Source organism: Aythya ferina (assembly GCF_964211825.1).
Source record: "Aythya ferina genome assembly, chromosome: 32".
Taxonomy (NCBI): Eukaryota; Metazoa; Chordata; class Aves; order Anseriformes; family Anatidae; genus Aythya; species Aythya ferina.
Window position 1 is genome coordinate 1,761,873 of NC_140329.1, and position 10,414 is coordinate 1,772,286.

Sequence of the window (10,414 nt, forward strand, 5' to 3'; positions counted from 1 at the left end):
AGGAGATAACCAAATGACCTGGTGATGGTCCTTCATGAAGGGAAAGTCAACTCTCTCCCCAGCCTCACAGACTGCATTGCCCACAACCCCCAGGCAGCTGACCCCCTCTGCAGTTGCAGCACAGGTGGAGATGGGCAAGTGACTGGAGAGATGCACTTCTGCTCTGCTGGAGCTCTGGCTGCAGAAGATAAGCTCCATGTCTTGGACTAATGGCCGTGAGGGCAGAGGCTTTTCTGGGTGGGAGAGGAGGCAAGGGGGCATGCTCAGAGGAAGGGGTCTGCACTGAATGGAAAAAAAAATATGGAGAATTCTGATGAATTCTCTCTCTGACAAGACTTCTTATTAACCTTCCCCTCATTTCCTGATCATATCCCTGATACATGAAGGTTTTCTTTCTGGGAGCTGTTTCTGCTCACAGCCTCATCCAAATCTGTGCACAGTAATCTTTGCCCTTCAGAAACCTGCCAATATGCAAGAGACTGCTTAGCTGCTTGTACATCTTTGCAGGTGGAAAAGGACCTGTCAGAAAGCCCAGATGGGGTCAGCAAAGTTGATGCTGTTTCTTTCAATATGAAGAGGAGAGGCTGAAGGTACATTTGGGGCAGCTCACAAACATACCAATTGTCAAAGTTCCAGTTCAGGAGTCTCAGCAATCTGCTCATATTTACAGCTCCTCTTCGATTTCTTCCTGCTTCCCCTCCCTTCCAGTAGAGTAGGTAACTGAAAAGAGGGCAGAAAATCCCTATTTTGACCTTGCTTGCTTAGAAAAATTGTTTGGGAAATGCCCTTGATGTACAATGGATCTGTGAGCAGGCTGCACCAGGCAGCAGCCTCCCGCCAGCAGCAGGACCCTGCCCTGCTGGGGGGCTCCTTCCACCCACAGCTTCTCCTCGCAGCGCCCTGGGCAGCTCCCCGGGCAGGCTGAGTGTTGAGCCTGGCAGGTGGCAGAGGCCCTGCCCCGGCACACAGCCCCTGGGGCACAGCAGGGACCCTGCTCTACACCACAGCCCTGGACACCCCTGCCTGCAACCCTGCCTTCACAGCCTGCAGCCAGCCTGTGACAAAGGAGCTCTAAGGGCCTCCATGCTGACACTGCAGGAGGGAACCCCTGCTCTGGAGCATGTCCTTCTCTGTATTAAAGAAATATGCAGTGTCTCCAGACTGTCCTGCTCTAGGACAATGGAGGTCTAGGACACCTCCAGGATATTCCAGTGCATTGCAATGCACTTAAACTTACCATGTTAGGGGTTGCTAGAATTGCTTCTCCAGTTTATTCTCAGCTTTCTAACACTCCACACAGTCTTAAACATCTCTCCCTTCTCTCCCCTCCCTGTGCCAGCTGCAGGCAGTGCCCCCAGCCCCTCTGCGCTGTGCAGAGGAGCTGCTCCTGGGCAGAGCTGTCTCTCTGCAGCACTGCCTGCTTGCCACGAGCTCCCCTTGGGCCCAGGAGCCCGGCCCAGCTCAGCAGCAGAGGCCCAGCCCAAGGCCTCTCTTGCTCTGCCCCCCACCAGCCTCCCGGCACATGGCCCTGGGGCTCCAGTGCTCACGGCTTTTGGAAGGCAGCAGGGTCTCTCCTGGGGAGCACACTTGGAAGCAGACAAAGCAAACACTGACTGGCCTTCTCTAAAATGTGCTGATTGATTCCTGCAGCAGGAATTGCCTTACCAAGATTTGCAGAGTTATGGGACGTGCCAAAGTTCCTCTCTTGTTCAACTTATTCATCAGTGAAGTGGATGATGTAACAGAGTGCACCCTCAGCAACTTTTCTGATGACACAAAGCTGGGAGGAGTGACTGATACCCCAGAGGGCTGTGCTGCCATTCAGAGGGACCCTGACAGGCTGGAGAAACAGGTTGAGAGAAAGCCCATGAAGTTCAACAAGGGCAAGTGCAGGGTCCTATCTCCTTCCTAGGGAGGAATAACCCACAGAACCAGTACAGGCTGGGAATGACCTGCTGGAGAGCAGCTCTGCAGAGAAGGACCTGGGAGTCCTGGGGGACCGCAGGTTGAACATGAGCCAGCAGTGTGCCCTTGTGGCCAAGAAGGCCAACGGGATCCTGGGGTGCATTCAGAAGGGTGTTGCTAGCAGGCCAAAGGAGGTGATCCTTCCCCTCTACTCAGCCTGTACTAGTGCTTGGGGTTATTCCTCGCTAGGAAGGAGACACCACCTTTTCTTTGCGATGTCAAATGTATGAGAATCTTTACAGGGTCAGAAAAGTGGCCATTTAGTTGCAGAATAAATAATAGGGCTGATTTCTCCTGAAGTGCTACTTGTTGCTTGACAGAGCGGCACATTGTGACAGCCATGGTGACAGTCTGGCAGCCTTGTGCCTGGGTATGACTGTGAGATCAGTCCAACAGGATGAAGGCTTTGTTCCTCATCCATTGTGCCAAGAAAGGGGTTTTGCCTCTTGGCAGAAGCTATCGCTGCCACATGTCACCTGGGAAACCTCTGTGATTGGCATCCGCACTTGGGGACAGAGATACGCAAAGCCCTGGTTCCACTGGCATTCATTCCAAGCTAAGCAACCCAAGGCCTTCACCAGAGCTGGTCACCAGGGAAGGCACTTTCAGGACTCCTTGCAACAGGTTGCAGTAATTCTGCTATAGTTTATGTCAATCGTGAGTGCCTGGAGGGTTTTGGACTCTTCTAGAGGTGAATTTGGAGTACGGGAATGCTCTATACAAACACAAAAGAGGTTTGATCTATTAGCTTGTGCTCAGTGACTTCTGTCCTAGAGGTTATTGAATGAAAGCCTGGAATATCTGGAGTGCATCCTTGTCCTAGAGCCACTCACACACTGGCTGGTAATGACTTGGTTACTGAAAATACGGTCTGGCGGGGGACTTCAACTTCCCAGATGTCTGCTCGAAATACAACGCAGCAGAGAGGAAACAGTCTAGGAGGTCTTTGGAGCGGGTGGAAGATAACTTCCTGACACAGCTGGTGAGTGAGGCAACCAGGGAAGGTGCCCTGCTGGACCTTTTGCTTCTGAACAGAGAAGGTCTTGAAGGGAAAGTGAAAGTTGAAGGGCAAATCTTGGGCATAGCAATCATGAATTAATAGAGTTTTTGATTCTTGGAGAGGTAAGAAGAGGGGTTAGAAGAATTGCCACCCTGGAATTCCAAAGGGATTGGAATTTGGCCTGTTAAGGAGCTGGGTTGGCAGAGTCCCTCGGGAGGCAGTCCAGAAGGGCAAAGGAGTCCAGGAAGGCTGGACTCACTTCAAGAACGAAATCCTAAAGGCACAGAAGAGGTCATCCCTGTGTGCTGAAAGATGAGCCAACAGACAAGGTCAGCGTGGCTGAACAGAGCTTTGGCTAGAGCTGAGGAAGAAAAAGAGAGTTTATGATCTTTGGAACAAGGAGCAAGATGCTCAGTAGGACTAACTATAAAGACGTTGTGAGGCTGTGCAGGCAGAAAATTAGAAGGGTCAAAGCCCAACTGGAACTCAGTCTGGCTACTGCCATAAAGGAGAATTAAAAATGTTTTTATAAATGCTTTAGGAACAAAAGGAGGACTAAGGAAAATATCCATCCATAATCAACTCAAGGGTATTAAAGGAGCTGGCAGAAGTACTTACCAAGACATTTTCTGTAATTTATCAGCAGGCCTAGCTGTCAGGGGAGGTCCCAGTCAACTGTCGGCTAGCAAATGTGATGCCCATCTACAGGAAAGGCCAGAAGGAGGACCCAGGGAACTACAGGCCTGTCAGTCTTATATTGGTGCCAGGGAAGGTTATGGTGCAGATTATCTTGAGTGCCATCATACGACACATACAGGATAACCAGGTGATCAGGCCCAGTCAGCATGGCATGAAAGGTAGGTCTTGCTTAACAAACCTGTTCTCCTATGCAAAGGTGATGCTCTTAGTGGATGAGGGATAGGCTGTGGATGTTTTCTACCTAAGGTTTAGTAAAGGTTTTGACTCTGTTTCCCAGAGTTAAATCCAATTGGCAGCAGGTCACAAGTGGAGTCCCCCAGGACTCAGTACTGGGGCCAGCAACAGGACAAAAAGGAAATGGCCTCAAGTTTCACCGGGGGAGATTTAGGTTGGATATTGGGAAAAATGTTTTCCCTGAAAGGGTTGTGATGCACTGGAACAGGCTGTCCAGGGATGTGGTGGAGTGGTCATCCCTGGAGGTGTTCACAAGACGTGTAGATGTGGTGCTTAGGGACACGGTTTAGTGGTAGATGTGGCAGTGCTAGGTAAATGGTTGAACTTGATGATTTGAGAGATCTTTTCCAATCTACATTATTCTATGGCTCTATGGTTCTATGAGTCTAACATAAGTCACAATCATTGGAAGGCAGCCACTGCAGTCTGGGAATTCAAGACTATGGCCTGGACAAGTCTGTAGGTTCTGCAAGGGATTCCTCTGGGCTGGCACCACACATCCTGGAAGACTTTCCAGTGGATTCCTGGAGTTCACTACACTTGAAATTGCCATTGAAACCCGAAGATATTCATGTTTGTCCATGTGTGATAAACTCAGGCTGAAAGACTCAAGAATAGGCGACTTTAAGCGGCTGTGGCAGAACCCAGCTGCTTGTCCCAGTCTGGGAATATGTTACATTCCAACTAGGGAAATTAAAAAGGATTAGTGTAAACAGACCCATCAGGTCAATCCACACAGTAAGGGAAAGTAATAGTTACTATGCGGTGCATTCGGGCATCAGGAGACTCAAGCAGATGTAATCCAGTTCATCCGTGAGCTAAGACAAACACCGTGAGCAGAGCAAAGGACATGGAGTGGTGCCCTCCCATGAAGGAGGATGCAGAGTGCATCTGTAAAAGGTGTCTTGCTTGTGCCACAACCAACACAGGTTCAGCTGAAGTGAAAGCCCCAGCACAGGACCAATGGAGTGAAGGTCCTTGGGCACAACTGCAGAAAGACTTTGCAAGACCTCTGCCAGTGACAGCTTGAAACACCAAATGCATCTTGGTGGTAGTAGGTCCTTTTGGCACATGGGCAGTTGTCCTCCCTGAAATTGTCCTGCACATCAGAAAGCCCTCTGGGCAGCAATGATGTCACTGCAGAGGGGAGGGCGAGGGGCTGGCAGAGCCCCATCGAGGGGCTGGCTGGCGGTGAGCTCTGCCCTTGCTAAAACCATATGTCCGTCTCCACCATAATTTCCTGTTTTGGAGCCTATCCTTGCTGTCACCCCCTACCAGCTCATTCATGGCCCCTCTCAGAGCCCTGTTCTTGCATTGTCCCAGCCCCACTGCCCCACACATGGTCCCACAGCCATGCCACCATGGCACCGCACATGGCAGTGCACATTCAGGGCTGGGAGGAGCTCCCCCCATTAAAATCCCAGCGGCACCCTCAGGGTCCCTTCCTGCTATGGCCTTCCTTTGCAGCCTCCTCCAGCCCATGGCCCCTGCCCTGACCCAGCCACCTCCCATGGGGGCCTCTGCAAACAGCCCTGCTCCAGGTCTGCAGGGCTCTGGGCCAGGACAGAGGCCAATAGAGCTAGTTGTTCCCCTAACACAGACCTCGAGCACAGCTCTTCCACCTTCCTGACCTCTGCCCACCTCCTTGCCCTCTGCCCAGCCCAGTGGCAGTGGCTCCAGGGCAGTGCCCACTGCAGGCTGCTGCAGGGCTCTGGGTACTGCCACCACAGCCACAGCCCCTCTGAAGGGAACACCAGCTACTGGGGCATAGAGGGCTCAGCCCCACAGATGGAAACATCCATGGCAGAAGCATACAGAGATCAGTGTACCCTGCTGTTGTGTCCCCTGCTCTTCTCTGCAGCAGATCCTCAGAGGCCTGCAGCCCCTCCGTGCCATCCCTGTGGGTCCTCAGGCAGATCCTGCAGCCCATGGGCCAGGGCAGCCTGCCCCAAGCTGCTGCAGCCAGAAAGGGGTTTGCTGGTCCCATTATGTCTCTGCTCTGCTGAGAGTGGGATCCAGAAAAAGAATTTGCTGTAGGTTCATTTATTTTGTTTAAATACACAGAGAGGCTGGCTCCTTGTTTATGCAGAGCCTCAGGGTCACACAAGATATGTTGGTACTTAAGTGCAAGGGGATGAAGAATGGCATTTCTTTGTGGAAAACAGTATCACAAGGGGAAAATGAAAAAAAAAAGACGTCTAGAAGTAAAACCAGGCTTAGCCTGTCATGACATAAACCACAATTCATGTGTAGAAGAAGCAAAAGAAGCAGTCTATAGCTGCTGAAGGGTCCAATTAATTTCCTGAGCAAATCCTGATAAACATCCATGACATCATTTTCCTAATGGCACACTTGAACTCCTGGTTTCTCATGCTGTAGATGAGGGGGTTCACTGCTGGGGGCATCACTGCATATAGAACAGCCATTATCATGTCCAGGGATGGAGAGGAGATAGTGGGAGGCTTCAGGTAGGCAGATACACCAGCGCTAACCAGCAGGGAGACCATGACCAGGTGAGGGAGGCACGTGGAAAAGGCTTTGTGGCGTCCCTGCTCAGAGGTGATCCTCAGCACAGCCCTGAAGATCTGTACATAGGACAGCACAATGAATACAAAACACCCCAAAACCAGAATGCCGCTGAATGTGAGAAGCCCAATTTCCCTGAGGTAGGAGTCTGAGCAGGAGATTTTTAGGATCTGGGTGATTTCACAGAAGAACTGGTCCACAGCATTGCCTTGGCAGAGGGGCAGGGAAAATGTATTGGTAGCGTGCAGCAGAGCACAGAGAACCCCACTGCCCCAGGCAGCTGCTGCCATCTGGGCACAAGCTCTGCTGCCCAGGAGGGTCTCGTAGTGCAGGGGCTTGCAGATGGCAACGTAGCGGTCATAGGCCATGACGGTGAGAAGAAACAAATCTGCTGACATGAGAAAAGGAAAAAGAAAGACCTGTGCAACACATCCCGCATAGGAAATGGTCCTGGTGCCCAGAGGGAATTGGCCATGGCTTTGGGGAAAGTGGTGAAGATGCAGCCTAGGTCAAGGAGGGCGAGGTTGAGGAGGAAGAAGTACATGGGGGTGTGGAGGCGGTGGTCGCAGGCTACAGTGGTGAGGATGAGGCCGTTGCCCAGGAGGGCAGCCAGGTAGATGCCCCGGAAGAGCGCGAAGTGCAGGAGCTGCAACTCCTGTGTGTCTGCAAATGGCAGGAGAAGGAACTTGGTGATGGAGCTGCTGTTGGACATCTGATCTTCCTGGACAAAGGGGACTACCCAAGGAAGAAAAGACTGTGATAATTAAGAGAGACATCTCTGAGAAAAACCTACTCCACTTCTCACTTAAATCCCACACACTGACTTTCCCCTTTCTGAGACCTTTCTGCTGCTCTGTTGCTTGAGCTTTGGATGGTGCTGGAGGAAGGTGCCACTGGGAGCAGGGGACACTGCTGTGCACTGTGGAGGAGTCACGACGGTCCTACAGGTCTAAACATAAAGAAATCAGGAGTGATCTCCGATTAAATCTACCTCTGATGTATGTGGACTTCCCAGCATTACCACTCTCAACACTCTTGACTGCCAAACGGCATTTGTGGTTTAATTTCTTCCAACTGCATCTGTGACACTCTTCTAAGATTTTTGAGGGTAGAAAACCCTGGCATTTTTCCTACATTCCAGGTGAGATTTTGTGAATGTCCTTAGTGCAGTGAGGATAGCCAGTCTGTCCATCTACCCTGGTCTCAGCCAGACTCCTCTAGGGCTCAGTCGAGTTGCCCATATAGAACTGCTCAATGATTGTGGCCTTAAGAATGTCTGGGAAAATGATTCATTTTTTTCCTTCCCTCCAGACTGCACTACTTCAAGCCCCAGAGTTTAGACGGGGTTTGGGAACCTTTCTCCTAAGGGCAGATCTGCGTGGTGGGACCAAGAGGGTCAGAGCTTGAGCTACAGCTGCAAGCCAGATCTGCAGGGAGCCATAAACCAAAAACAACACTAGGTGTAGGAGCAGTGAGAAACAGCAGAGGGCTTCTGCCAGGGGAGGCAAGGCCAGGGAGAGATTGACAAGAACTCAGGAGACTGCTCTGCTGGAGGTTCTGCTGCTGAGGTTATGAGTCATGTCCTGAATCCTGTGAGCTAGAGGGCAGACAGACAGGTGCCAGACTACTCTGTTAGCACTGTGCTGCCATTCCCTGCCCATGGCTCTGCTGCCTGCAGCTGTGCCTGCCTGCAGCTGGGTCTCTGTCCCCACGCCACTTGCCTGCACCTCACAGCCCCCATCCCACCCCATCAGAACTGGGTGCTCAGCTCTGACCTGCAGACACCTCCTGGCAGCAGGGCTCTGCCCAGGGGCAGCTCACTGGGGGCACGTCCTAAAGCCCAGGTCAGTCAGACCCTGCTAACAGTGCATGTGTGGTGGTGGAGCTTTCTGGGGGCTGAGGAGCAGGAAAGGGACTTGATGGGGGTCATTGGAACCTCCTTAGGATGCCTTAGGACTGTCAGGCTTTTCTAAGAAATAATATTATATTTTGCTATTTCTACTGAGCCAAAAAGAAAACTAAAAGCAGAGGCTAAGGAAAGATGAGAGTGAAGTTCCCTTTGAAATTCCCTTGGTGTGCTGTGGAGCTGTGAGCAGGCTGCACCAGGCAGCAGCCCCCCACCAGCAGCAGGACCCTGCCCTGCCGGGGGGGCTCCTTCCACCCGCAGCGCCCTGGGCAGCTCTCCGGGCAGGCTGAGTGCCGAGCCTGGCAGGTGGCAGAGGCCCTGCCCCGGCACACAGGCCCTGGGGCACAGCAGGGACCCTGCTCTGCACCACAGCCCTGGACACCCCTGCCCACACGCCCAGCTTCTCCTGCCTCCACGAATTGCGGCTGCATTGCCCTCCAGCCAGAGACTTACCAGGTGCACGGCTGCGAAGTCTTCTCCCGCAGGGAGCTCTGGGCATCCTGCCACTTCTGCCTGCCTTTAAGCACTGTGTCTCTGCAGGCAGTGCCCCCAGGCCTGCCGCATTGTGCAGAGGAGCTGCTCCTGGGCAGAGCTGTCTCTCTGCAGCGCTGCCCACTTGCCAGGAGCTCCCCTTGGGCCCAGGAGCGGAGCACAGCTCAGCAGCAGAGGCCCAGCCCAAGGCCTCCCTTGCTCTGCCCCCCACCAGGCTCCCTGCACATGGCCCGGGGGCTGCAGGGGAACCTGCTAGGAAACAGCCTGAAGGAATCCCTCAGCTTCTCTCCCTCCCCTGTCACACACACTTCTTGACAGTAGACTCATTTCTCCTTTTCAGGAAGGAATCCATTTCTTTGTACATCTGTGTGCAGTACGGTCAGGGGTTGTAGTCTTGCCTTTGGCATGCCACAGGTCTCCTGAAATGAGAGAGTTTAGATCCTAAATCAGGATGGGTTCCTCCTCCATTGTGAACACAGACACAAGTAGTCTCCTGCAGGCAGATCTGGAAGCCCAGCTGCAAGGGGCAGGCTGCCCCTCCACCTCAGCCTCTTCTGTGGTCTCCACCTTCTCTGCAGGCACAACACCGTGGGCCATGGGGAGGCTGTGGCAGCCTACAGGAGAGCAAGGCATCCATCCTAGACCATTCTCCCCACTCCCCTTTTTGTCTGCAGCGCTGCCCTACTCCCCTCTCTCATCATGACATGTTGAGGGTACGTCTGCCCTTCCCTCGTGTACCACCTCTGGCTCCTGCATGGCAGACTGGGGAATGGTGCTGAGGCCCTGGCATGTACTCCAATTCACTCTGTAAAACCCATCCTTCTTTCAGAAGTGAGTTCTATGCAGTGAAGAGTTCAGTCACTCCGAGGGGCTGTTCCATCCCAGGTGCCTTTGCTCCCATCTTTTGAAAAATCCAAGCCCCAGGACAAGCCTGAAACCCTAACATCTTGGAATGGTTCCTAACAGCAAAAGCATGTTGGCATAAGGGGGAAGTAGTGGTATCTCCAGGGCTCCACTTCATTTATTCCATGGCCTTTGCCGCCATTTGGAGATGTCCCTGATCTGTTCCTGATCCCAAAAAGAACTGGGCAGAAGGAAAGTGACAGTTTCTCAGGACAAGAAGGGAAAACTCTCATGTCTCTCCTGAGCTGTGTCATCTCCATGCTGCTGACCTCACAGGCCTTCAAATGACACATGCTGATGTCACAGGGGGTGCACTGCATCACCGGGATATCGTCACTGGAGCAGCGGCAGTGCTGGCACTTCCCTGCAAGGCCTGGTCCCTGCTGGACACTGCTTGGGTGCTCCCTACCGCTGTCCTTCTGTGGCCAGGAGTGGGGTCAGCAGGCAGTGTCACCATGACTGTGGCAGTGTGCCGCTCTGTCAAGCACCAAGTAGCATTTCAGGAGAATCCAGCCCTACTGCTTCTTCTGCAACTAAATGGCCACTTTTCTGACCCTGTCAGGCTTCTCATGCATTTGACATCATAAAGAAAATGTGGTGTCTCCTTCCTAGGGATATTAAGGAATAACACCAAGCACTTGTGTAGGCTGAGTAGAGGGGGAGGATCACCTCTCTTTGCCTGCTGGCAA

At 52.6% G+C, this 10,414-nt stretch overlaps 1 pseudogene across 1 annotated transcript; it reads right to left on the reverse strand.

The window, feature by feature from the left end:
• Positions 1-6,192: 6,192 nt before the first annotated feature.
• Positions 6,193-7,136, reverse strand: LOC311425627 (olfactory receptor 14C36-like; annotated as a pseudogene). The gene has a single exon. The product of its transcript is annotated as an olfactory receptor 14C36-like (transcript).
• Between the last annotated feature and the right edge of the window lie 3,278 nt (positions 7,137-10,414).